General features: G+C 39.3%; 1 long non-coding RNA gene across 1 annotated transcript; it reads left to right on the plus strand.

The window, feature by feature from the left end:
- The first annotated feature begins 547 nt into the window (after window positions 1–547).
- LOC138851331 (uncharacterized) lies at window positions 548–27,776 on the plus strand. The gene is made up of 3 exons (XR_011391152.1): window positions 548–686; window positions 11,518–11,605; window positions 27,640–27,776. It is a non-coding gene; the product is annotated as an uncharacterized lncRNA (long non-coding RNA).

Raw genomic sequence — 27,776 nt, forward strand, 5'->3', positions numbered from 1 at the left:
AGCTGGAGGGAGTTAGTGGACGTGTTGTGGGACACAGGCAGACAGCCGACGCCCTCTGCTCACACTCCTCACGTTCTCCTTCACTGTGATACTCTACCTACCACTCTTGTCCTCTTACCTTGTTTTCTCTGCACCTTACACTGTTTGGTTACTTCAATGTTCAGTTGATTGGGATGTGTAGTGCCCTTTTAAGTACCTGAATCATGCATAGTTTTTCATCATTCAACACAGCCACAAGTAGCTAGTCAGCCAAATTATTTGCCATACTGTATATATCTTATTGGTTTTGAATAAAAAAGAATAGTTAATTCTTTTGTAAATAAAGATTATTTCATGATCACTGGGTTGAAATGCATATCGTAATTTTGGATATAATATTATCTCTAAACGCTAATTCACTTTCTAATTTACTTGAAATTATTCAGAAATTAAAAATGAAAGGTACAGTACATCGTATTTTGACGTCCATCACCCCACCCCCACAATAACCACCTTCCAAGAGGTGGTGAGAACCGTGACCTGACCTCACCTTGTCGGTCCCCAGGTCAACGAGTCTCTGTCAGGGATGGGCAATGGTCACTGCGTTGCCAACCTGTCTGATGACAGCGAGAGCAAGCCGCTACTGGTGGTCAAGAAAGGGGAGGAGTCGGGGAGCATAACAGCCATTATCAACCGGCAGTTGCAGGGTAGGGCACACTCATGTTCTCTCAGGCACACTCATGTTCTCACTCAGGCACACTTGTATTATCTCTCAGGCACACTTGTGTTCTCTCAGGCACACTTGTGTTCTCTCAGGCACACTTGTGTTCTCTCAGGCACACTCATGTTCTCTCTCTCAGGCATACTTGTGTTCTCATTACAGTAAACTCATTTTCTCTTCACAATTTTCATTTTCTCTAAAATTAACAACTCTCCTCCACAGATAATTCATCTCCTAGCCTCTGTTGATGGATATATTCACTGCAGTTAACCATGTTCTCATCAAAATTGTCTCACATTCTTGCCAAAAATAACTTGCACAGTATTTCTATCAAACTTTATTGACATTAGAACCAAAGTTGGCTCATATTCCTGCAAATTTCACTCGTGTTCCTACCACAGTTGACTCCTCTTTGCAGCAAGACAAATACATGTAGTGGCAAGACTCGCATACCCCAATTAATACTTATTACTTTTCATTTTGCAACAGTGTGTATGAATTACAAAGCTGAGCTTGTTGAAATAAACCACGAAATGGGTGAATTTTGAACCCATGCCTCACTCGCCACGGGTTCCAACCCCACCTGTTCTGTGGTTGGTTTGCAGTCGTGTTATGATTTGTGAGTCAAGTTGAGCTCATTATTTCCTATGAAGAAATATATTCCCAAAAGTAAATTAAGATCTTACAATCCTAACATTAGGAATTAATGCACAAGTATATTAGCCTGCTAGTATTGCAAAAAAACATGGAGGTATCCGCAACCATATTCTAAAGGAGTTAGTTATAATTTTTGATGGTGCAGTTACTAATATGATCTAAATTCAGAGCATATATGATACAGACCCATGGCCTGTATCATAACTGCCTCTTCACAAACGTTGCTGCAATACGGAACTAACTTAAAAGACAGTCAGGTGTGCAACTTGTACCTAACTATTGTTGGTCTTGCAACCTCTCCTTCTAGGGAAACGTGTTTATAAATACTGATTTTCTGATGTATGGATTATAGTCTTCTGCATGTTTATTCATCTACTGTAGCATTGATAAATGTAGTTCTCTTCAGTTAGGCATTTTTTGCATTTATTCCTTTCATTCTTTTAGAATAATGAATTTTTGTTACTGCATTTTTATAAATTTAATATTACCAAGTGTAAAACATTGATAAAGAGGTTGGCTGAGATCCATACATTAGAAAATCAGCATTGCAGCAAAGTGCTTCTCAAATGACTAGTTTTCAAATAGCTTACTGTATAAAGATAAGTTTGATTTAGAAAAAAATGGTTGTCATGTAGCTAAGCTCTAGGATTATAATGATATATCAATGAAACTTTGGTATAATGGACTAATAGAGGGGAGTGGGTGTCTGCTTAAACAAAAATCCATTGTCTTATGCTGTGGACTACCATAAGTCTGCATCATCTGTGACACAACCTGAAACAAGGCACATGCCCAACACAGTGAGCTTAGTCCATGGCAACGATAGCATGACTGGGCATTCTAAGAAAAACTTAAGTACAGTAAATTATGGCACCTGAAAAGAAAATAGGTAAAGGTACTTTATACAGTAATGTAAACAGAGGGGAAACAGTGAAGACCAAATAACAGTAGTATACGAGTGTGCACTAACACTTAAGAAAATGATGCAGGCTCACTTGCTGGGAACAGACCTGCTACGCAGCAGACTTAGTTCACTGAATCAATGGTACAACTGAATTATTATTATTATTACAACATTCATGGAGAGCTAAACCCATAGGGGATGTACCGCACATAGGGGAACATAAAGCATTCAGACTTGATTCAAAGAATTGGAGCACAGATCCAATTCCCTAGTTCAAGAACTTCTCACCAGCATCAAGGAACCTTCCTCAAAGGCCAGTACTACTGAACATTTCTCATACAGGCGAATGTGCAGTGTAAGAGACTCGTTCCACTTTATCAGTGATTCTACTGGACACTCCCCAGACAGTGGACTCGCCAAGCCTTTGTACAGTCAAAATTATTTAAAGTTATATCCAAAATCTGTCGTATAGGGTCTCTTATACCAAAGTTTTACGTACTATTAACAAATTTTCTTTAATCACTGGGAATTAGTGATAGACAAGCTTTTTTTTTTTTTTTATCAGGATCCATATTTGTTTTAGTTGTGTACTGACTGATAGATAATATTAGCAAAACAAAAACAACTTGTACTGTGTCTGCTTATAGTAATTAACTGTGGGGTTAACTCTACCGCATGTTTGTAGGTGTTAGAGAGGCACAGGTGAAACTTACTATATACATATAGTCGTGTCACTGTGGTAGGGGCGAGGAGCATTGTCTTTTCAAATACCATTTGCTAGCAATGCACCAAGTAGGAAAGACCCTGCATACACAGCACTCTTGTAACATAATCATGCTTAACGTATACTGTGATTTTTGTAGGTACTGTACATAAATATGTGAGGATCTAGTGGTATTACCATTAGAGTAGTGTATGCGTTCTGCTTCTCATAAACATCATGCACTTCTCATAACATGTCGCACATAGTTTATGTAGTACACTTCATCATTCTTTTCATGTTTTATTAAATATTTTTGTTGTTTTGGCGGTAATTTTGTTTGTGTTGTTCCTTAATGAATAGTGTCTAAGTGTAAAGCTTATTATCTGCTTTTTTCTATGTAGTACATGATCACCAGTTGATAAAAGTATGTTAAATTTTATTCAAGCGGCAGCTTGTAGCAATGAGCTTGACAGCTAGTTCAGAAGATCTACTTGGAGTACATGGCAGCCTCCTTCCCACAAGCTTCTGCACATCAATGATTTGCTCCACTCTCTCACATCTTGCCCTTCTGCCTCCACCTTATATGTTTTCATCAGCACTTTTAAGTTATTACCTGTTTTAACCTATTTAATACTTTACATTGCTAATAATTTATTGTTATTTTTTTGGTATATGTTGTTCCTGTTTAGTGTCTACTCTACACTCCTTCTTATCCTTTCTATCATCCTTGCATTCCTATCCTTTCATTTTATTCTCTCACTTCCACCTTTCTCTTTCTTTTTTCCTCCTTTTTATTTTGTTTTAACCTTTTTTAATCCTTCTCCTGTTTTTACTTTTCCATTTACTACTTCTTCCAAATTAATATCATTACATACACTCGGTGACACAAGTTTTTAGATACATAAGGTAGCATGTTCTGGTTCGATGTAACGAATTGCTTCTACGTATTCCAATATTCTGATTTCACCCCAGCAGATCTTCAGTGCCAATATAAATGTATTTTTGCAATTTAATTTTTTTGTTTTACCAGAGATGGGAGAAAATTATGTACCTTTATGTTGCATTTATTAATCTTAGTCATGTCTATTATATCAGCTTAATTAAATATTATTACATTACATTTCTTGGCTTTCAGCACAACCTAAATGACAGGCCATTATGTCACAGTAATTATGAGGATAAGTAAAAAAAAAAATGGTTTAATATTAACACACAAAGTAATTCTGCAGGTAAGAACATGCTTCCCATATGGTCTCTTTGTAACTACTCCACAAACTATATAATGCTTCTATCCACAGTTTGTGGACAAGTTGTGGACTCTTCCAGTCACGGTACTCTACTTTTATTCATATTTTATTATATATATTATATTATCACACCGGCCGATTCCCACCAAGGCAGGGTGGCCCGAAAAAGAAAAACTTTCACCATCATTCACTCCATCACTGTCTTGCCAGAAGGGTGCTTTACACTACAGTTTTTAAACTGCAACATTAACACCCCTCCTTCAGAGTGCAGGCACTGTACTTCCCATCTCCAGGACTCAAGTCCGGCCTGCCGGTTTCCCTGAATCCCTTCATAAATGTTACTTTGCTCACACTCCAACAGCACGTCAAGTATTAAAAACCATTTGTCTCCATTCACTCCTATCAAACACGCTCACGCATGCCTGCTGGAAGTCCAAGCCCCTCGCACACAAAACCTCCTTTACCCCCTCCCTCCAACCCTTCCTAGGCCGACCCCTACCCCGCCTTCCTTCCACTACAGACTGATACACTCTTGAAGTCATTCTGTTTCGCTCCATTCTCTCTACATGTCCGAACCACCTCAACAACCCTTCCTCAGCCCTCTGGACAACAGTTTTGGTAATCCCGCACCTCCTCCTAACTTCCAAACTACGAATTCTCTGCATTATATTCACACCACACATTGCCCTCAGACATGACATCTCCACTGCCTCCAGCCTTCTCCTCGCTGCAACATTCATCACCCACGCTTCACACCCATATAAGAGCGTTGGTAAAACTATACTCTCATACATTCCCCTCTTTGCCTCCAAGGACAAAGTTCTTTGTCTCCACAGACTCCTAAGTGCACCACTCACTCTTTTTCCCTCATCAATTCTATGATTCACCTCATCTTTCATAGACCCATCCGCTGACACGTCCACTCCCAAATATCTGAATACGTTCACCTCCTCCATACTCTCTCCCTCCAATCTGATATTCAATCTTTCATCACCTAATCTTTTTGTTATCCTCATAACCTTACTCTTTCCTGTATTCACCTTTAATTTCCTTCTTTTGCACACCCTACCAAATTCATCCACCAATCTCTGCAACTTCTCTTCAGAATCTCCCAAGAGCACAGTGTCATCAGCAAAGAGCAGCTGTGACAACTCCCACTTTGTGTGTGATTCTTTATCTTTTAACTCCACGCCTCTTGCCAAGACCCTCGCATTTACTTCTCTTACAACCCCATCTATAAATATATTAAACAACCACGGTGACATCACACATCCTTGTCTAAGGCCTACTTTTACTGGGAAAAAATTTCCCTCTTTCCTACATACTCTAACTTGAGCCTCACTATCCTCGTAAAAACTCTTCACTGCTTTCAGTAACCTACCTCCTACACCATACACTTGCAACATCTGCCACATTGCCCCCCTATCCACCCTGTCATACGCCTTTTCCAAATCCATAAATGCCACAAACACCTCTTTAGCCTTATCCAAATACTGTTCACTTATATGTTTCACTGTAAACACCTGGTCCACACACCCCCTACCTTTCCTAAAGCCTCCTTGTTCATCTGCTATCCTATTCTCCGTCTTACTCTTAATTCTTTCAATTATAACTCTACCATACACTTTACCAGGTACACTCAACAGACTTATCCCCCTATAATTTTTGCACTCTCTTTTATCCCCTTTGCCTTTATACAAAGGAACTATGCATGCTCTCTGCCAATCCCTAGGTACCTTACCCTCTTCCATACATTTATTAAATAATTGCACCAACCACTCCAAAACTATATCCCCACCTGCTTTTAACATTTCTATCTTTATCCCATCAATCCCGGCTGCCTTACCCCCTTTCATTTTACCTACTGCCTCACGAACTTCCCCCACACTCACAACTGGCTCTTCCTCACTCCTACAAGATGTTATTCCTCCTTGCCCTATACACGAAATCACAGCTTCCCTATCTTCATCAACATTTAACAATTCCTCAAAATATTCCTTCCATCTTCCCAATACCTCTAACTCTCCATTTAATAACTCTCCTCTCCTATTTTTAACTGACAAATCCATTTGTTCTCTAGGCTTTCTTAACTTGTTAATCTCACTCCAAAACTTTTTCTTATTTTCAACAAAATTTGTTGATAACATCTCACCCACTCTCTCATTTGCTCTCTTTTTACATTGCTTCACCACTCTCTTAACTTCTCTCTTTTTCTCCATATACTCTTCCCTCCTTGCATCACTTCTACTTTGTAAAAACTTCTCATATGCTAACTTTTTCTCCCTTACTACTCTCTTTACATCATCATTCCACCAATCGCTCCTCTTCCCTCCTGCACCCACTTTCCTGTAACCACAAACTTCTGCTGAGCACTCTAACACTACATTTTTAAACCTACCCCATACCTCTTCGACCCCATTGCCTATGCTCTCATTAGCCCATCTATCCTCCAATAGCTGTTTATATCTTACCCTAACTGCCTCCTCTTTTAGTTTATAAACCTTCACCTCTCTCTTCCCTGATGCTTCTATTCTCCTTGTATCCCATCTACCTTTTACTCTCAGTGTAGCTACAACTAGAAAGTGATCTGATATATCTGTGGCCCCTCTATAAACATGTACATCCTGAAGTCTACTCAACAGTCTTTTATCTACCAATACATAATCCAACAAACTACTGTCATTTCGCCCTACATCATATCGTGTATACTTATTTATCCTCTTTTTCTTAAAATATGTATTACCTATAACTAAACCCCTTTCTATACAAAGTTCAATCAAAGGGCTCCCATTATCATTTACACCTGGCACCCCAAACTTACCTACCACACCCTCTCTTTTATTCATGTACTCTTCTATTCTTAACTGTGACCTTTATTCAAGTACAGTGGACCCTCGACCAACGATATTAATCCGTTCCTGAGAGCTCATTGTTAATCGAAATTATCGTTAGTCGAGTTAATTTTCCCCATAAGAAATAATGGAAATCAAATTAATCCGTTCCTGACACCCCAAAGTATTGAAAAAAAAAAAATTACCACATGAAATATTAATTTTAATACACACAAACTGAAGAAGACTTGCACAGTTACATGACACTTAACCTTTATTGAAGATCTGATGATGATTGATGGGATGGGAGGAGGGGAGAGTGTTGATGGTGTTAGTGTTTAGAAGGGGAATCCCCCTCCATTAAGACTTGAGGTGGCAAGTCCTTTTCCGGGGTTACTTCCCTTCTTCTTTTAATGCCACTAGGACCAGCTTGAGAGTCGCTGGACCTCTGTCGCACAACATATCTGTCCATAGAGGCCTGTACCTCCCGTTCCTTTATGACATTCCTAAAGTGTTTCTCAACATTGTCAGTGTACAGGTTGCCAACATGGCTTGCAGTAGCTGTGTCAGGGTGATTTTCATCAAAAAAGGTTTGCACTTTAAGCCACTTTGCACACATTTCCTTAATCTTTGAAGTAGGCAACTTCTTCAATTTCTCTATCCCCTCCTCCGAAGCAGTTTCCTCAGGTGTGGCCTCTTACTGTTGAAGATGATCTAGCAGCTCATCAGTGGCTAGTTCTTCATTGTCCTCCTCCATCTCTTCCACATCCGCCCCACTAACCTCCAACCCCAAGGACTTCCCCAATGCCACAATGGATTCCTCAACTGGCATAAGATTCCCAGGGTTAGCCTCAAACCCTTCAAAATCCCTTTTGTCTACACATTCTGGCCACAGTTTTTTCCAAGCAGAGTTCAAGGTCCTCTTAGCCACTTCCTCCCAAGCCTTACCTATAATGTTTACACAATTGAGGATGCTAAAGTGATCTCTCCAAAACTCTCTTAGAGTCAACTGAGTTTCTGTGGTCACTACAAAGTATCTTTCAAACATAGCTTTTGTGTACAGTTTCTTGAAGTTTGCAATAACCTGCTGGTCCATGGGCTGCAGGAGAGGAGTGGTATTAGGAGGAAAAAACTTCACCTTAATGAAGCTCATGTCCCTAGAAAGTCGCTCTGCCAAGTCTGAAGGATGACCAGGAGCATTGTCTAATACCAGGAGGCACTTAAGGTCAAATTTATTTTCCAGGAGGTAATCTTTCACATTGGGGGCAAATGCATGGTGTAACCAGTCATAGAAAAAGTCCCTAGTGGCCCATGCCTTACTGTTTGCCCTCCACAGCACACACAAATTAGCCTTGAGGACATTGTTTTTCCTGAACACACTGGGAGTTTCAGAGTGATACACCAATAAAGGCTTCACTTTGCAGTCACCACTAGCATTGGCACACATCAACAGAGTAAGCCTGTCTTTCATAGGCTTATGTCCTGGGAGTGCCTTTTCCTCCTGAGTAATGTAGGTCCTGCTTGGCATTTTCTTCCAAAACAGGCCTGTTTTGTCACAATTAAACACTTGCTCAGGTTTCAGTCCTTCACTGTCTATGTACTCCTTGAATTCCTGCACATATTTTTCAGCCGCTTTGTGGTCCGAACTGGCAGCCTCACCATGCCTTATCACACTATGTATGCCACTACGATTCTTAAATTTCTCAAACCAACCTCTGCTGGCCTTAAATTCACTCTCATCACCACTAGTTGCTGGCATTTTTTAATTAAATCGTCATGCAACTTCCTAGCCTTTTCACATATGATCGCTTGAGAGATGTTATCTCCTGCTATCTGTTTTTCGTTTATCCACACCAATAACAATCTCTCAACATCTTCTATCACTTGCGATCTCAGTTTCGAAAACATAGTTGCACCTTTGGCAAGAACAGCTTCCTTGATTGCCGTTTTCTTGCCCACAATAGTAGCGATGGTTGATTGGGGTTTTGTGTACAACCTGGCCAGCTCGGAGACACGCACTCCACTTTCATACTTAGCAATGATCTCTTTTTCATATCCATAGTAATTCTCACCCTTTTTGCTGTAGGGTTGGCACTAGAAGCTTTCTTGGGGCCCATGGTGACTTATTTTGCAGGTGCAATCACTACAAACGCTGTGATAATATGAAATGTTCCGATTGTATGTTTGGATGGGACCGCGGTGGCTGGCTGGCTTGTAAACACTGGCACCCACGGGACAAGTGAGGCGCGCTCAGGCCACAAGTGGACGTGTCTCGAACGGAACGAATAGCGTTGGTCGGGTATTTTGGCGCTAGTCGAGGCAAAATTTTTGCGTTAAAATGTATCGCTAGTCGGATTTAACGTTAGACGATGCCAACGTTGATCAAGGGTCCACTGTACGTACTCTGTTCTCTTTCTGTCATTACTGGAACTGGTCAGATCCCTTCAGGAGTATTTCTTCTTTCACTATGTTGAAGCAGCTCCAAATAGTTTTTCAAATCATCATTGTATACAAAACTGGAATGCAGGTGGGCTTACAGTATGAGAAATAAATAAATAAAAATTACTGTACATTGCTAAGTCCCAAGTGGGGGGGTTATTCGATCAAATTTGTTAGCAACAACCTTTGCAGTTCTTGCAGTGTGTTCTTGCTATTGCAATAGCACCAAGTTTTCCATATAACTTGGGCAATACTTTTCTTTTGACTTGTACAAGTCTGTGTATAGTGCTAATGTGTTACTCAACTTGTATAGCATATACAGAGTATTCATTGAGTGCCACACCCATATCAGCATTCCAGAAAAGGGAGAACCAATTTGAATGCCTGATGATAGGGAAAGCATTTATCGTTAGTCTCGAGTAAAGAATCTTGCCGAATAAATCATTTTTAACTCTCCTGAGAGTACATTACCGTGGGAACCCAGCACGCTCCTTCTCAAATGATTGTGCAAGACTGATTACACAATACATTTAGGGTCTTTCAGTTGTTTTCCTCATTCTTCACAGTTGTGGTAGACCTCAACATTGGCCTGTTATGCAAAACTATTAAACTAGCATGAAATGCTGGAGCCCATTTTTTTTTCAATGTTGCAGTTGACAGTACAGGTCTCCTTTTTAGTTTATTTACATTTCTATGTTTTTAGGTTCATTGTAATCAGGGCTAATACCAAATTTATCAGCACATATTGTCTTGAGTTCAGCAACCACCTTAGCAAATATTAATAAACAGCCCCTAGAATACAATGTGCTGTGCTTGTTTGGGTCTACATAATACATGCCTGAACTAAAAGACAGGTCTACCATATTTCCTCCTTGTGAAAAATGGCATTAATTGTAATGAAGACCTTTATTGGCACTGTAAGATTTCACCCGTACTTGAAAAAACTTGCTCGTGGGTCAAACCTTCTACCAATAAAATCACTGCAGTTAATGTCTTTTTTCACTGCTTGTTGGTATTACGCTGCCAGTTTACACACATTTCCGGTCATATCTTTGGGTATAAAGTAAAAGGTTAATACATTGTACTCAATCTCTTGATTTTTATAATGTGGGGAAGTGCTAACCCTCTTGGGTTTACTTAGTGATTGGGAACTAAGAAGTAATCATATTTGAGCCAGAGAATGGAAAATAACTCTCATTTTGGTATTAAGAGTTGTCCACATGCATGAAATCGCATATGCCAACTTTTCCTCCCTTGTCATATTTTTCAGTTCATCATTCCACCTTCCACTAACCTGCATTCTTTAATACTCTTTCCCTTTGAAGGGTTTTTCACTGAAATTCATCTACTGTAAATCAAATATCACATCCTATATCTTTGCTGTCTGAATATACTATTCAAAATATCATAATCTACCATTTTGGTAAAACTTCATCTAAGTAACTTTCTCACTTCACTGAAGGTTGTGTAGTGATTTGCTGTGCACTGAGCCACTACTGAATTACTACCACATCAGCTATAACACATAAGCAAGGACTCTGATAACACTGCATACATTATAATTATAACTTGAAAGGTTAATGTAAAGTTGAATCCAGATAACATACTACTGACAGTAGTGAAGACAAGGCGGCACAAATTGTAAAACAAGCTTTTATTCGGAAATTTTGCTCTTTAGAGATTTATAAAGTAGTACATATACAGGGTGAAATGTCATCCCATTATAAGCTTCTCTTGTGATGAGTCTCTTTTCCACCAGTTACTTCATAGTTACTTCATAAAGTAGACATTTTGGATTTATTAGTCTCATCAGCACCATAGCACTTTTTTAAGATTTCCACATGGAGGACATATCCTACGTAATTGCTAAAATTCCCAATTTGTACAAGTAGCGGGAAGTTGAAGGAGAAGGGGCTGACATGGACTCCAGGTTAGGTGTAGCATGTGTCAGATTGTGTCAGTCAGTGTGTTGCATGAGAGTGTTGAGGCAGAAATGTTGGGGTGAGGTATGACCCAGCACTGATGACCTATGGTAGGTGGTGACGATGGTGGGCAGACTCTGGTGGAGCAACAGCTGGAGGCTGCCGTTGTGGAGAGTCCTAAGACTCTTGCTTCTCTCACCAGGTGGGTTCTACTAGTCTTACTTTGCTCTTCTTGCTAACCTCAGGTTGGGACCAGCTGTCATCTGTGGATTATGTACTTTACAAGACTATCGCTACTTGTACTTGAAGAGCTAACCACCATCATCCATACTGAAGTGTTTACCCTCTTTCTACCGAATTAAATATATTTTCTGATTTATTTTATAAAGGTGTGTGTTTGTACTCTCCTAATTCACCTAATTGTGGTTGCAGGGGTAAAGTCACAGCTCATGGCCTCTGTGTGTATGTGTGTGTGTGTTTGTAAAAATATATATTTTTTATTTATTTACTTGTTTATTTTCACCATGGTTGTTTAACTTGTTTATAATGAGGAAAAAGAAGTAAATGCTAGGGTTTTGTGGCAAGGTGTGAGATTACAAAGTGATGAATCTGATGTAAAATACTATTAGTTATTGCAGTTGCTCTCTCCTGATGACACCATTCTTTTGTGGGATTCTGAAGGTGAATTACTAAGGTTAGTGGAGGATTTTTGGAGGGTATGTTAAAAAGTAGGAGCCAGGAGATGAGGGTAACAAAAAGTTTCAGCAATGAAAAATTGGATATCAGATTAGACGAAGGGAGTATAGAGGATGTGGATTCAGATATTTGAGAGTAGACATGTCAGCATATGGGTGTATAAAAGATAAGGTGACTACCATAGACAGGTATAAGAAAGAAGCTAATCTATAGAGGCAACAAGGAAAATGTACTAGAGCGTAATGGTAATGGCACATATGGATGTGACTCATGAGTTTTAAATGTTGCAGCAGAGAGGAGGCTGGAGGCAGTGGAGATGTAATGTTTAACAGCAATGTGGTGTGAATATTAGGTACTGTATTAGAATTCTGAGCATAGAAGTTAGAAATTGGTGTTGGGTTGTGTAAAGTATAATTCAGAGGGTTGAGGGGCATTTAGAGGGAATGGAGCAGAATAGGATGATGAATAGGATTTATAATCTGGGTTGGAAGAAGGGGGCGGATGGAAGGGGTAAAAGAAATTTTGAGTGCTGAGTCTTGAGCATCCAGCAGGCTTGTGTAAGCATTTTGGACTGGAGTAACTGGAGAACAGTGGTTTTTGTGGCTTGACATGCTGTTAGAATATGAGCAATGTAACATTTATGACAGCATTCAAGGAGACTGGTTAGCTGGAAAGGTGGAATGTTCAATATTTGCACTTTGAAGAACAAGTGTAGATGTTGCAGTTAGGAGGGTTATTTGAATTGTGATGTCTGTACACTTCTGTCAAGACAGCTATTAAATGAGTGATGGTGTGACTGTGCTTCTTTTTTTGGAGTCACTTTACCTTAGTAACAGATGGCTGGTACATTAAAAGAAAAACTACGCTCTTCATTTGCAATATAAATTTGTTCCAGGCCTGTGGCAGGTGTACTAAGTTCGTTCATCCCATCAACACTAAATTTCACATAGAGAATCTTTAATATGTTTTGCAAAGTACACTTTGAACATATGTCACATATACAGAATTATGGATAGAAATGGGACATCAGATAAATAAGAATTTGCATAAAACAAAATTGCATAAATTCAGGGGATATTCGTTTATAAATTGCTGATTTATAACGGTAATAAACTGGTTGAAATTCTCTTATTTTAGAATGTTCTGAATTCCTAAAAAATAATTCTGGATTAATAAAAAGGTTAATGAAAGTACTTTGCTTTGGTCATGCTACCAGTTATGCTGAAGAAAGTTATGAATATTCCCCACCCAAAAATTGCTGCTTACTGGAAGATTTAGTGATGGCCACAACTGTGACCCAATTACGTATTTTTTGCGAACACACAGAAACATGACCGGTGGCTGGTAGGCAGCTCTAACTTTTGTACCCTCCTTGATTCTGCTCTTCCCTTACTTTTTTAAGAGTTTGTTGAAATGTACTTCTTTAGGGCATATTTTGTAATCCCATCTAGCTTCCAATGACTCGGGAAATACTGTATTAACATTAGGAATGGAATCAGCGAGTGCCAAACTCATGTCCTAGCCTAACTGAGGATGCTGGTTTCTTTTGTTTGTTGGAGTTGTTGCAAAGTGGTTTTGAATAAAACTAGGTGATAAAGATTAAGGATAGTGAATAAGTTAAAATTTTGAGGTAAGATTAAAGAAAAGAATGCATATATGGTTGTGGGTTTAGTGGGTCTTCCAGATGAGCAAACAGTTGTATTGAGCAAGGCAGAATGCAAGCGTCCTACTTTCCTCTTTGTGAAAGAATCATCAAATGGTTCTCTCTAGATTGAGGATTGGGCACGCACACACCCTACCTACCTCACCCATAGACAAGTGTTTGCTTATGATGCTGTCCCTCTCTGTGTAGCTTAACAGTCTGTGGATGATTATGCCACATGCTGTATTTTTACTGTTTGATTAGTCTTTTTTGGGATGATTTTTATACTACCGTGTTCTTCTTCCAGTTTTCCTCCAACTCCCATGGAAAATTAATTACTTATCTTGTCCCATTATATTTCTGCTATACATCAGTAACTTCTTATGTCTTCACCTTTTCTCTTAAACCACTCTGCAAAACTGAAGATCACTGAATCAGTTTAAAATAAATCATACTTTTAAAACCATACCTTTTGCACATTAGCAACCGTTCTTATTGTACATATGACTGTAGCTAACTGCTTAAGAAATCCTACTTAACAGAGGATCATTGAATCAGTTTGAAATAATAAGTCGTACTTTTAAAACTACCATTTTTCATTTAGCTCCCCCCCCTTCTTTTTTTTTTTCTTTTTTTATTCTTTTTTTTTTTTTACATGGGCAGGGTGACCCAAAAGAAAGAAAAAAACTTTCATCATTCAACACTTTCACCATCACTCATACATAATCACTGTCTTTGCAGAGGCACCCAGATACGACAGTTCAGATGTCCCTCCAAACTGCCAATATCCCAAACTACTCCTTTAAAGTGCAGGCATTGTACTTCCCATTTTCAGGACTCAATTCCAACTAACCGGTTTCCCTGAATCCCTTTACAAAATATTACCCTGCTCACACTCCAGCAGTTCGTTAGGTCCCAAAAACCATTCGTCTCCATTCACTCCTATCTAACATGCTCATGCACGCTTGCTGGAAGTCCAAGCCCCTTGCTCACAAAACCTCCTGTACCCTTTACCTTTCTTGTGTATATAATAGTTAACTGCATAAAGTTCCTACTTGATAGTTAATGTCTACTCCTTAAGTAGGATTAATTTGCCCAGAATGCATTACATACCAGTGGCTTTCTTTTGTGTTTAACAATGTTTTATTATATCTGAACTACATTATCCTTCTACAGCATTAAGTGAAATAAAATTTTGAATTTAAATTACATATGGAAGCTAAGATCTTATTTGTCAAGTAATAGATGGGTTTTTAATGGGTGTAGGATTTAACCTTCTATGACTATATAGTACAGTATTTACTGATTTAACAGGTGTCTGTGTATGTTACTGTTTATAGTTAGTGGGCTCATTTTATATTTGATTGTGCTTAGTTAAATGTAATCTCCCATTTGTAGTTACAAGAGTAGAGCTATGTTTATGGTGTCCTCTCTTCAGTGTTCAGTGTATCATATAATTTAAAATATCTGGTGACTATACAGTATTATTGTTTCATTCATGGAGGAGTACTAAATCCGTAAGAGTCATACCGCACCAGGTAAGTGGGAGACAAGAAAATTCAACCCAGGGAAAGGGAGAATAGTTCCAGTTCTTTAGATCAAGAGCTCTTCTTTAGATCAAGGCACATTCCTCGAAGGGTCTAGTGGGTGTATCACTGATATAAGTCATTTTTTGTTTACATACATACCCAAGATAGTTTAATTGATAAATTATGCACAATATATGGAGAATTATCACTTTGTCACTGATGGGAATCATGTGACGACTTCTCTTAGGCTTTGAAGAACTGTCACCATGACTACTTTTGTATTTTGTGGCCATTATTAAGCAAAATCAAGGTTATTTTTGGGCATTCGTAAACCCTGGATAACTGAATCTGCGGATACAGGGGTTCTACTGTGTGTAATTTCATTTTCATACGTGTTCCAGAATTCTTTGCATTGTGTATTAATGTCTTTCTTTTTTATAGTTCTATTCCACTTTGTATCTCAAGATACAGTTCTGGATTTGGATAGTTTATGTCCAGAATTCCCCCTCCCCCTCTTTTTTTTATCTTGTAAATGCTATATTTTACTGTTTTTTGTGATTGTGTCTCCTCTTGTAAGTCACTTTTCTAATGTACTGATATGTATGAAAACTGTCATTATATTGAGGACTTAAACCTTTGTTCCATTTTCATAGGTTGCTCAGTTTGTTCAAAGTTAAAATCTTTGATTTACATTTTTTTTTTTTTCATGGTCGTTTTCTTTATTTATAGATCACATGGTAAGTTTTGATGTCTTGTTATGTATTATATGGTGGGCTGTGTGTGTTTACCATTATGAGTTTTTCATCTTTGTTTTACATTTCTTCAACTAAAATTTCCACTCTACATTGTTAGTAAGTATATTCTGGTTTACATAAATACAGTTACATAGATTATTATACATTGCAGCATATGTGTTTTAGCTTTTAATTCCTGTAGTACATATTTATGTTATGGCTTTTAATTTTTGTAGCTGCCATTGAAGGGCTCTTGATCAAAGGAATTGGACCTGCCCACCCCTTCCTTGAACTGAATCTGAATAACTCCCATTTTACCTAGGTTATATATGATCGCTGAGGATTGAGCACTTCCTCTATGAATGTAATAATTTTTGTGGCTTGCAGCTTTTCTTTTACCAGTATTGCCAGTCCTGACTTTCTTTCCTACTCTCTCAATTCTTACTAATTTTTCTCAGAATTTTTTCCAGTTTTTCAAATAAACCTTGTTACTGTTAGATTTTTTTCTTACTTATATGGTAAAGTCCTTGAGATTGTCTTTTTGAGCTTACTCCATCTATATTTGTATATAAATTTGTCTGGTATTCCTTGTTTTCCTCTGCTCATTTTCCTAATAAATCATTTGAGGGGTTGGTTTTTACCCTTTTCTTTGCTTTTTTTTCCATTATTAGACTTTGCCTTTTGTATTTGTCTTTATGTTTTGTATACCAGGAATTGATGTCATATAATCTTTATTTCTTTATTCCTTGGCTCTCGAGCAGTTCTTCCGTATGCAGTGTGAACAAAGTATAGAGTATAGAATGTTGGTCCCAGCAGTCTTCAAATTTTATAGATTGTTCTTATTAAAGTTTGAAGACTTGTGAATAACCTGGTCTGTTGCAATTTATAAAATCAGTGAGGAATAATGAGCAGATTGAAATTATAGTCTATAGTACAGGACATACAGAAATTTAAAATACGGATAGCTGTTTTATTTTGCATTATTACTGTATATAAGAATAATACAGGTATACAAAAATTTAATACAATATACTCTTGTGTAACCCTAGAGCAGAATTCTCTATTAACAGGACTTCAGGTCTCCAGGTAAGATTATACCAGTAGTGCAACATCAGATAATTTTGTATAAATCTGTGTCCTCAGTACACACAGAATAATTTTAAAGTGCTGTACCATGTAATGGTAATTTTTGTGTCTATATTCAGTAGTATGCAAAAACAACCACAGGGGGAGCTGAATGATAGCTCTAGGTCTTTTGTGTTACAATCAACACATTAGGAATTTGCAATGTTGCAGAAATGAGTAAGAGCTCTTAGCAGATTCGTTTATAAGGATGCTCTTGCTAAGCAAGAATCTGCTGATATCTCTTGCTCATTTCTGCAACATTGCAAGCTCCTGATGTGTTGATTGCAACACAAAAGGCCTAAGAGCTATCATTCGACTCCCCCTGTGGTTGTTTTGCATCTTGTATTGCTTGTTTCATGATTCTTGCACAAAATTCAGTAGTATGCTTAATGAGACGTATGCAGCAGTGTTGGTAAGGTATATATTAATGATACATTAAGTATTATTTTTAGCCACACTGCTGTAGGTCATAGACAAGTAGTTGATGTTTCTTAAGTTGCTCATTTTTTCTATTAGGTTTTTCTTATTATTATTTGGTTAGCATTTTTTGAGTAGATTTTATTTTTTTAAAATTAAATTACTTTTTTTTTTATCTTTATTAAAGAATCATACAGACTAGTCATTACATTTATATATCACATACAATACAAAATATCATTAAACAATGGGAAGTTGTGATAATATTTTATGAAATGTAATTACATTATATATTTAGAAAGAAGTGCAATTCTCAGGCAGGATTTAAATTCACATTCAGATGTATCAGCTAGTTCATCTCACTAAGGACGGTAGATTTCTTCACAGTATTGCAGTTCTTGACATAATTCTCAAGTAACCCACAAACTGGAGATGAAATTAGATGTTGTTTTATGCATCCTGGACCATTATCCAGTCATGAATTCGTAATAATTGTTGCCCACAATGACCTGGAATGTCATCTAGTTTCATTTCTAATTTGTGGGTTACCTGTGAATTGTTCCAGTCACAATAGTGACTATTTCTTATTCTAATGTTTTAATTACACGAGTTTCTTTCCAGATACATACTTTTTTTACTGTAAAAGGTGAGTTGAGTTTAATATGTGAAATGCTAAACCCGTATGAGCTATAAATTTAGCCAACTTCACTCCATTGTACCTCTGTTCCTTGCCAAACCAAGTTTACTAATAGCAGTCTCACTGTACAGGCCATTTGTAAACTACAGGGCATGATTTTTATAACATGAATAATGCAAACACAGCATTGCATTGTTTCCCAATGTATAGGCTGTACTATACAGTATTAGCAAACCTTATATTAAGCAGTTAACTAAATTTGTTATAGGTAGTAGATTGGCAGACAGCAACCGCCCAGGGAGGTACTACCGTCCTGCCAAGTGAATGTAAAACGAAAGCCTGTAATTGTTTTACATGATGGTAGGATTGCTGGTGTCCATTTTTCTGTTTCATAAACATGCAAGGTTTCAGGTACGTCTTGCTACTTCTACTTACACTTAGGTCACACTACACATACATGTACAAGCATATATATATACACACATCCCTCTGGGTTTTCTTCTATTTTCTTTCTAGTTCTTATTTATTTCCTCTTATCTCCATGGGGAAGTGGAATAGAATTCTTCCTCCGTAAGCCATGCGTGTTGTAAGAGGCGACTAAAATGCCGAGAGCAAGGGGCTAGTAACCTCTTCTCCTGTATATATTACTAAATGTAAAAGGAGAAACTTTCGTTTTTCCTTTTGGGCCACCCTGCCTTGGTGGGATACGGCCGGTGTGTTGAAAGAAGAAAGAAAGAACAAAATTTGTGTTTATGATACTTGTAAATACTGTATTGTACTCATTTTTACACAATACCAGTACAATAGTGGTTTATGGTACAGTACAGTGTAATTAATGAATAAATTTCATGTAATAAAGTTGGTAGAATTACCGACAATATGTAAAGTAAAAGGACACAAGTGCAACTAATGTGACATTTATTGTGGCAACGTTTCGCTCTCCAGGAGCTTTATCAAGCCATTACAAACAATACATGGACACAGAGGGTATATAAAGGCTCAGAGTGAGGTGAATACTAGTGAGGTACCATTTCGATGTTCACTAGTGGTAGTAGTAGTAGTAGTAGTGGTAGTGACAAAAGTAATGCAATATGGTAGAGCAATTAATTTGTACATGAGTAAAAGGATATAAAAGCTATTACTTGGGTAACATAAAAATAGGTTGGACAAATATAAACTGGAATGAGGCGGCTTGTTTCAGTGTTCACTCTCTGTGCTTTGTGTAGTATAACAGGAGAGACTATGTGATGGCAGGGTTTACTGTTTTCAGGAGGATTCTTGCTAAGACTTCGGAGATGGTGAAGCTGCCGTTGTTTTGTTTAATTGTATTTGAAACAGCGATCAGTGCTGATTCAAGGCACTTGCGTGTGCGGAAATTAGTTTCTTTTATCACTAATTGGGCGTCTCTGAATTTCATAAGATGATTGGTGGAATTTCGGTGTTGTACACAGGCGTTGTTTAAGTTGTCGTTCCTACATGCGTATATGTGTTCATTGAGGCGGGTGTCGAGGTTTCTTGCACTTTCACAAGCTAACACCAGAGTCGCCATCGCTTCTACCACTTCAATAAAGGATCTAACCAGGACAAAACCCAAGCACCACGAACCAGTCAATGCAGGAGTTTACACTATACCCTGTGGAGGCTGTGACAAGATCTACGTAGGTGAAACAGCAAGAAACCTCGACACCCGCCTCAATGAACACATATACGCATGTAGGAACGACAACTTAAACAACGCCTGTGTACAACACCGAAATTCCACCAATCATCTTATGAAATTCAGAGACGCCCAATTAGTGATAAAAGAAACTAATTTCCGCACACGCAAGTGCCTTGAATCAGCACTGATCGCTGTTTCAAATACAATTAAACAAAACAACGGCAGCTTCACCATCTCCGAAGTCTTAGCAAGAATCCTCCTGAAAACAGTAAACCCTGCCATCACATAGTCTCTCCTGTTATACTACACAAAGCACAGAGAGTGAACACTGAAACAAGCCGCCTCATTCCAGTTTATATTTGTCCAACCTATTTTTATGTTACCCAAGTAATAGCTTTTATATCCTTTTACTCATGTACAAATTAATTGCTCTACCATATTGCATTACTTTTGTCACTACCACTACTACTACTACTACTACCACTAGTGAACATCGAAATGGTACCTCACTAGTATTCACCTCACTCTGAGCCTTTATATACCCTCTGTGTCCATGTATTGTTTGTAATGGCTTGATAAAGCTCCTGGAGAGCGAAACGTTGCCACAATAAATGTCACATTAGTTGCACTTGTGTCCTTTTACTTTACAATAAATTTCATACTGGCTTATACCATCTGAAAGATGGGTAGGGATAAGGGACGACTTATAGTGTAGTGATTAACAGGACATATGGGCAAGTCTTCTAAGATTTACTGTCCCTGTTACCTATCATTAAATAGATGCCTAGGAGTTATTGTTGTGGGTCACATCCTCTTCAAGGAGAGGGGGGCTCCTTGGCACAGTGAAGAGGCTCTTGGTTTGAGGAATTAGACCTTTTGGTCTCCTTCCTCAGACCAAACCTAATTACTCCCCCAATTCCCCCTTCCCTATCCCATCCTCCCTTTTTCCCTTTCCTCCTCCTCCTCCCCATCCCTCCCCCTATTCCCTTCCTATTTTCAGCCTTTGGGGTTCTTCTCACAGGCACTCTGGTTCCTAGGTAGAGGTAATGGTACTGGGGTCCATCCCATTCTGTTGAGGTCCTTGGCAGTGGTGTAGTTTGCTATGGAATCTGGATCACCTGGAGATGTCTCGATCCCTCTGCAGTGTAACTCGCTTAATTTTTTACTGCCGTGAGCTTCCGTCCTCTGTATACATTGCAGGACACCATTTACAAGTTCGAAAGGTGATCCCTACACTGCAACAGTGTAGAAAGTGCTGGTGTTTTGGTCATCCAGCAAAATATTGTAGGTCCATGGCTGAATGCCCAGTCTGTGGTGCCGACGACCATACCAATATGTCTTGTAGTCTACCTCCCTCTTGCCTTAATTGTCATGATGCTCGCCCATCTTACTCTCGCTGTTGCCAAGTTTACTTAAATGAGCATGAAATCCGTTGTCTCAAAGAGGCAGAAGGCCTCCCATATGCTATGGCAGTCTCTCATCTATGCCTCCAAAGAAAACTTCCTGTATTTCTTATCTTCAAGTTGCTAAACGTCTCCCCTCCTCTGGGGTCACCCCTTCCCAGTCACCCCTGTCTCTAATTCTTTGCTGTTCTGGCATCAGAGGTCCCTACCTTGGCACCTCATTCTGTTCTCACCTCTTCCTCTTCTCACTCACAAGTTTGTGTGTCTACAAGACCTTGTATAGCACCAAAGTCTAAAACATCCCCATTGATAAAATCTCCTTTCACCCCTCCTTTCCTTTTGCAACTTGCTCATTTTTCCTTCCCAGTCTGTACCTGGTTCTACAACTCTAACTGGCTCCGTTACGAGTGTGGAGGTTTGTCCTCCTCCTTGTACAGTATCTTCTTCCCTTGTCCCCTCCCAGATTTCTTCCTCTTTGGCCCCCCTTCCCCCAAGTCACTTCCTCTCCTGTCCCCTCCCAAGCTTCTTCTCTGGTTCTCTACCCTTTGGTCCCCCCCCCCCTACTTTGGTACAATCCATCGTCACCCCGATCTTTACTCGCCCTCCTTCCTCCATCTCCAGTATTGCACCTCATACAACGTCATTGTCCTCTGAAACACTTGAAGGTATCTCGGAATATATTGAGGAGATTAGACCATTAATGGACACAGATCCATCTCCTGTTTCTCCTCTTCACTCTTCTCCATCTGCACAACTCCTTTCTTTGCAGCGTCCCAATCTTTCGCTGCTTAAAAGTTTTCTGCTACCTCCACATGTGGATTTTTCTAACCCTACTAGTCTGTAGATACCTCTACCTTCAGATTTCTTGTATCTTCTCTTTGCAAATCATGGCTTATTTACAGTGGAATATCTGTGGCCTCAGAGGTAACCGGGGTGAGCTCCAGGTGTTGCTCTCCCGTTTTTCTGTTTGTGTTTGTTTACAAGAACCCAAATTACACTTCGCTGTTATCCATCCCATCTCGGCTATAATTTATTATATTCATTGGATCCTTTTCCCGATGGAACCTTTAATGAAAGTGCATTTCTTATATGCACCATCAGCTCTTTGCTCATACTTTGCTGCATTACACTGCAGCCTGTATTCACTTGTATAAGTATACAATCTGTTTTTTGTATCTATCTCCTTCTCGGGCCTTATCTATCCGATGTTGCATTTCTGGTTTCTTCCTTACCTCTGCCACTTCAGTTACTTGGTGATTTTAATGCCCACCATTTCCTCTTGGGGGGGGGGTCTCACTGTGACTCCCATGGCATTCAGTTGGAGGCTTTTCTCACTTCTCTCCCCCTCCATGTTTTAAATACAGGTACTCCCACCCATTTTGAGTCTCGGACTCATTCTCTCTTACATCGATTTCTCGGTCTGCTCTTCCTCAGCTGCACTAGACTTCACCTGGTCTGTCCTCCCAGACTTGCATGACAGCAATCATTTTCCAATCATCCTTACTTCATATTCACTACCTTCTTGTAGCCTACACTGGCAATTTGACCGAGCAAATTGGGACCTTTACTCGCATCTACCGGCTTTTAGTGAGGTTCTTTCTTCGTCCTCCATTGATGAGCTTTTAAACCTCTTCTTGACCTCAGTTTTAACCGCAGTTTCACATTCTATACCCCAAACCTCGCACAAGCATTCTCAGATGTGCGTGCCTTGGTGGTCTCCTGCTTGTGCTCGCGCAGTATGTTTGAAACACGCTGCATGGATCAGGTACCGGTACAATAGAACCACAGAGATACTCCTTGATTTTAAGCAGAAGCGAGCAGTCACTCGCCATGTCATCTATGATGCTAAACGCACTTGCTGGCGGGATTGTTTCTACCATCACCTCTACTTCCTCTAGGAGTGCAGTCTGGAAAAACATACGGAAACTGAGTGGTAATTACTTTCCCGACTCAGCTTCTGTTCTTCGGGTTGCTGGTGTTGATATCGCAAACCCTCTTGATGTTGCCACTGAAATTGGTAGTCATCTTGTCCATATTTCTCAGTGTTTTCATCTATGCCCCTCGTTTCATTCCTCAAAATCTGCCAGAGAGTTAGAGCCCTTAAACTTTTTTTCTATCAGAGAAGAATCTTATAATGTGCCTTTTACACTTCTGGAACTGGAGGCAACACACTCAGCTTGCTGATCCTCAGCAGCTGGGCCTGATGGCATTTATATTCCTATACTACAGCATTTACATCAGTCAGCCCTTGCAGACCTCTTACAGCTCATTAATCTTATTTGGTCACAAAGTTCTTCCCCAGCTGTGGAAATCTACCATTGTTCTCCCTTTCCACAAACCGGGTACATACCACAGGACACGATGCTTCCCACTATCATTCCATTGCTCTTACCAGTGCAGTTTGCAAGATGATGGAATATCTGGTAAATAGACGCTTGATGTGGTATTTAGAGACACGGCAGTCTCTCCACTAGTCAATATGGCTTTCATAAGGGCCCTTCTACCATTGACCTCTTACTACTCTTACATACGTATGTCCATAATGCCTTTGCTAATAACTACTCGGTTATCACCATCTTGTTTGACCTTGAGAAGGTATATGACACTACTTGGAGGTATAACATTTTGGCCCAGGCCCACTTCTTAGGCATCCGAGGCAATCTACCATTTTTCCTTAAGAACTTCTTAACTGAAAGACATTTCCGTGTTCAGGGTAATGACACGCTTTCCCCGGACTTTGTCCAAGCTGAAGGTGTTCCCCAGGAGTGTGTTCTGAGCACAACACTTTTTCTCCTTGCTATAAATGATCTGGCCTCTGTTCTTCTATCCAATATTTGGTCATTGCTCTATGTTGATGACTTTGCTATATCTTGTGCAGGTGCTGACTATCACCTCATTGCAGTTTCTCTCCAGCATGCGGTCAACCATGTTTCTAATTGGGCCACCAATCATGGGTTTAAATTTTCTAGTACTAAAACTTGCCAAATTACTCTCGCTAGACGCTCTGTCGTCTCTGATAATCTATTGTACCTATATGGCTCGCGTATCCCAGAACGTGATATGGTCAGGTTTCTAGGCCTTCTGTTTGACCGTAGGTTATCCTGGAAACCTCACATTACCTCTCTGAAGGCAACTTGTCATAGCCAGCTGAACCTCCTTAAAACCCTCACTCATCTTGCATGGGGGGGGGGGCTGATCATAGAACTATCCTTCGACTACATTTGGCCCTAATTTTATCGAAACTCGATTATGATGACCAGATATATTCAGCAGCCTCTCCTGCAACTCTCTCTCTAGCCTTAATCCCATCCATCACCAGGGATTGCGTTTATGCCTTGGTGCTTTTCGCTCTTCACCGGTTGAGAGCCTCTATGCAGAGGCGAATATTCCATCCTTGTCCGATCACCATGATGCTCATTGCCTTCGCTGTTATGTTCACTCTCATGACTTCCACAATCTTTCCATATACAGAATAGTCACTGATATTAGTAGACATTCTTTATTTGTTCGTCGCCTCTGTTTACTCCGTCCCTTTTCTCTTCGCCTACATTCACTCTTCCTACGGTGGCTTCTCACTCTTTTTCTTAACCACTTCCAATCTCATTCTCATGCCATCGCAGTGTACATCAATGGTTCCAAGTCTTTTGACGGTGTCGGATTTGCAGCGGTGTTTCCAGACAGCGTCGTGCGAGGGCATTTATTATCCCCGGCTAGCCTTTTTACAGCTGAATTGTATGCCATTCTCATAGCACTTATCCGTATTGCACCTATGCCTGTATCACCATTTGTGGTCGTTTCAGACTCCCTTAGTGCTTTACAAGCTATACGAAAATTTGATACACCTCATCCCCTGGTTCTTCGTATCCAACTATGGTTATGCCTTATCTCTAGCAAGCACAAAGATATTGTGTTTTGTTGGGTCCCCAGTCATGTTGACATACAGGGCAATGAACAGGCTGACACTGCTGCATGGTCAGCAGTACATGACCTCTCAGTTTCATATAGAGGCGTTCCATTCACAGACTATTTTGCTATAATTGCTACCCACCTTTGCACCCGTTGGCAATAACGTTGGTCTGATCTGCTCTATAATAAACTACGTTCTATTAAAGAGAGTATAGGTTTTCAGCCGTCTTCTTATCAGTGTCGAGGTTGGATGACTACTCTCTCTCCCGTCTTCGCATTGGCCACCCTCGTCTTATGGTTATCTCATGGAGAGGCGCCCTGTTCCACTCTGTGAGAATTGTCAGGTTCCAGTTTCTGTTTGCCACATTCTGTTGGACTAACCACTCTACCAATGAGCACGCAGAATTTATTTCCGTCATAACCGCTCTACTGCCCTAAGTTTCGTTTCTTACTGATGGACCCTCCTTTTTTTTTTTTAGGGTACCTATTATATCTATGTGACTCTGATGGGTTAGTATTATACCCCTTAAAGAATATATTATCAATTTACATACACTTTGTAACTTACACCAAAGTGGTTGGGCCACTTACCTTTTATATCCTACCTCTCCCCCCCTCCAACCCTTTTCCAATATTTCCATCCTTACCCATCCTACTTCCTTACCCATCTTACCAAAGCTCTGGTTATTAGAATCCAGAATCCGGACCCTCCTTTAACCCAGACTCTCTCATTGACTTTTGGACAGCAACTAATTTATTGCACAAACTCTGATGATGATGCCTCTAGTACTCTTCATGGCCTTTTCTACCTCAATCTCTTGCTACCCCCTACCCCTGCACTGTCCACTGTCCTGCTGCACTCCATGACCTAATAATCATCCCTCCCTCTTGTTACCCATTACTCCTGCACCCTTCCCTGCCCAGTGGTGCTGTATGACCCTTGTAGGTTTAGCACTTCTTTTTTATTATAATAATAATGTGGGTTACATCCTAGGGATAGACCCCAGTGGAAATAAACCACACTGGCTTTATCTACTTATCCTGGGTCATGCAGTTGGGAGAGTCATTTAAATTGTAATATCCATGCACTTGTAGAAAGACAGAGAATAAGTGAAGGTGAATGTGTGTAAAAAAAAAGAAACATAACTAAACCATCGCTACAGTTTATATTTCTCATTAACATAGCATTCACTAGTGAGTTTTTTACAAATTGTGATCATTACTTGGAATGTGTTAATATTATATTAATGTTTAACTTTAAATTATCTGCTTTCAATCCTCAGTTATCATATTATAAAACTATGGGTAGGTTACATGTTAGTCATTTTTGAACTCTACACAAGGTATCAGATGTTAGCATTCCTTCAAATTTATACTAGTGTTTTGCTCGCTAAAACTTTTATTAAATTACATTAACAAATACAAATAAAATCATGATGAAGTGAAGGTAGAGTTTACCAGATATGTTTGTGCCATATATGTCATATCTGTACTTCAACTTTTTCCATCTCACATTACAATACATTTCAGTCTTAAAACAAAGCTCCATCAGATAAGCTAAAGAAATTTAAAGAATACATATTTCTAAATCTGTGAATAAGATATGCAATATGGTAAAAATGGACATTGCTAGAGCAAAGAAATGAATAATAATTAGAAAATTAAATGAGAATAGTACAGTGCAACCTTGGTACCCAAAATTAATTCATTCCAGAAGGCTCTTCGAGTACCGAACGAATTTTTCCCAACCAATATTCTTTTTGGTTGGCTATCACTAATCTTCGTAGGCCCCATGGTGACTTATCTATAAAGATAATATAAAAAAAATGCAAAGAAACACTAAATAGTTTACAGTAAAGTTCTGGTAGGTCATGTTTGTTTGGTTGAATGCCGAGCTAATAGTTGACTAACGAGCCATTTTTTTTAACTGACCAAAGCACTCGAATACCGAATTGTTCGAGTAGGGAGCTGCTCAAGTACTGATGTTCCACTGTATTTACACAAATTTAGCAGAATAATTACACGTGGGCAGAGTGACTGTGAACGAGAAACTAAGCGTAGGACTATAGAACGGGTAGAATACTTTATGTATTACTGTCTCGGCTTGACTCGCAAAATCATGACACAATTGCTCACATGCTAGCCTGAGTTTTACGACTCGCTTGCCCCGAGTTCAATCCCCACCCACACTGTGGTCAGTATTACTGTATTGGTAACTGCCCTTTACCCTAGTCACTTCTTTCACTTGGTCTATCTCACCAACTTTATATGGATCTACCATTTATTACCAGCAATATACCCAGCACATGTACCATATGTTTCTTAGCTTCACAGCAGGATAAATCCTGTTATTCATATACATTATTATATTAAACAATAATGTTATCACTCTTAAGATAACATGAAAGCTAATGGTGAGATCTATCTTCATTGTCATTTCCAGTTTAAAATGTACAGTATTTGTTCTGCATTTATTTATACTTACAGTTAATGACACTCCTCCGTGGAGACTCGGACGCATTGAGGAAACAGATCAGGAGACTCCAGTATGAACCACATGAGCTGGGGTCTCCCCTTCTCAACGCCTTCAAGCTCTTCGCTCCTCAACTAGAGAACGTCGAGCA

Source organism: Cherax quadricarinatus, unplaced genomic scaffold (assembly GCF_038502225.1).
Source record: "Cherax quadricarinatus isolate ZL_2023a unplaced genomic scaffold, ASM3850222v1 Contig345, whole genome shotgun sequence".
In the NCBI taxonomy this organism is placed as follows: Eukaryota; Metazoa; Arthropoda; class Malacostraca; order Decapoda; family Parastacidae; genus Cherax; species Cherax quadricarinatus.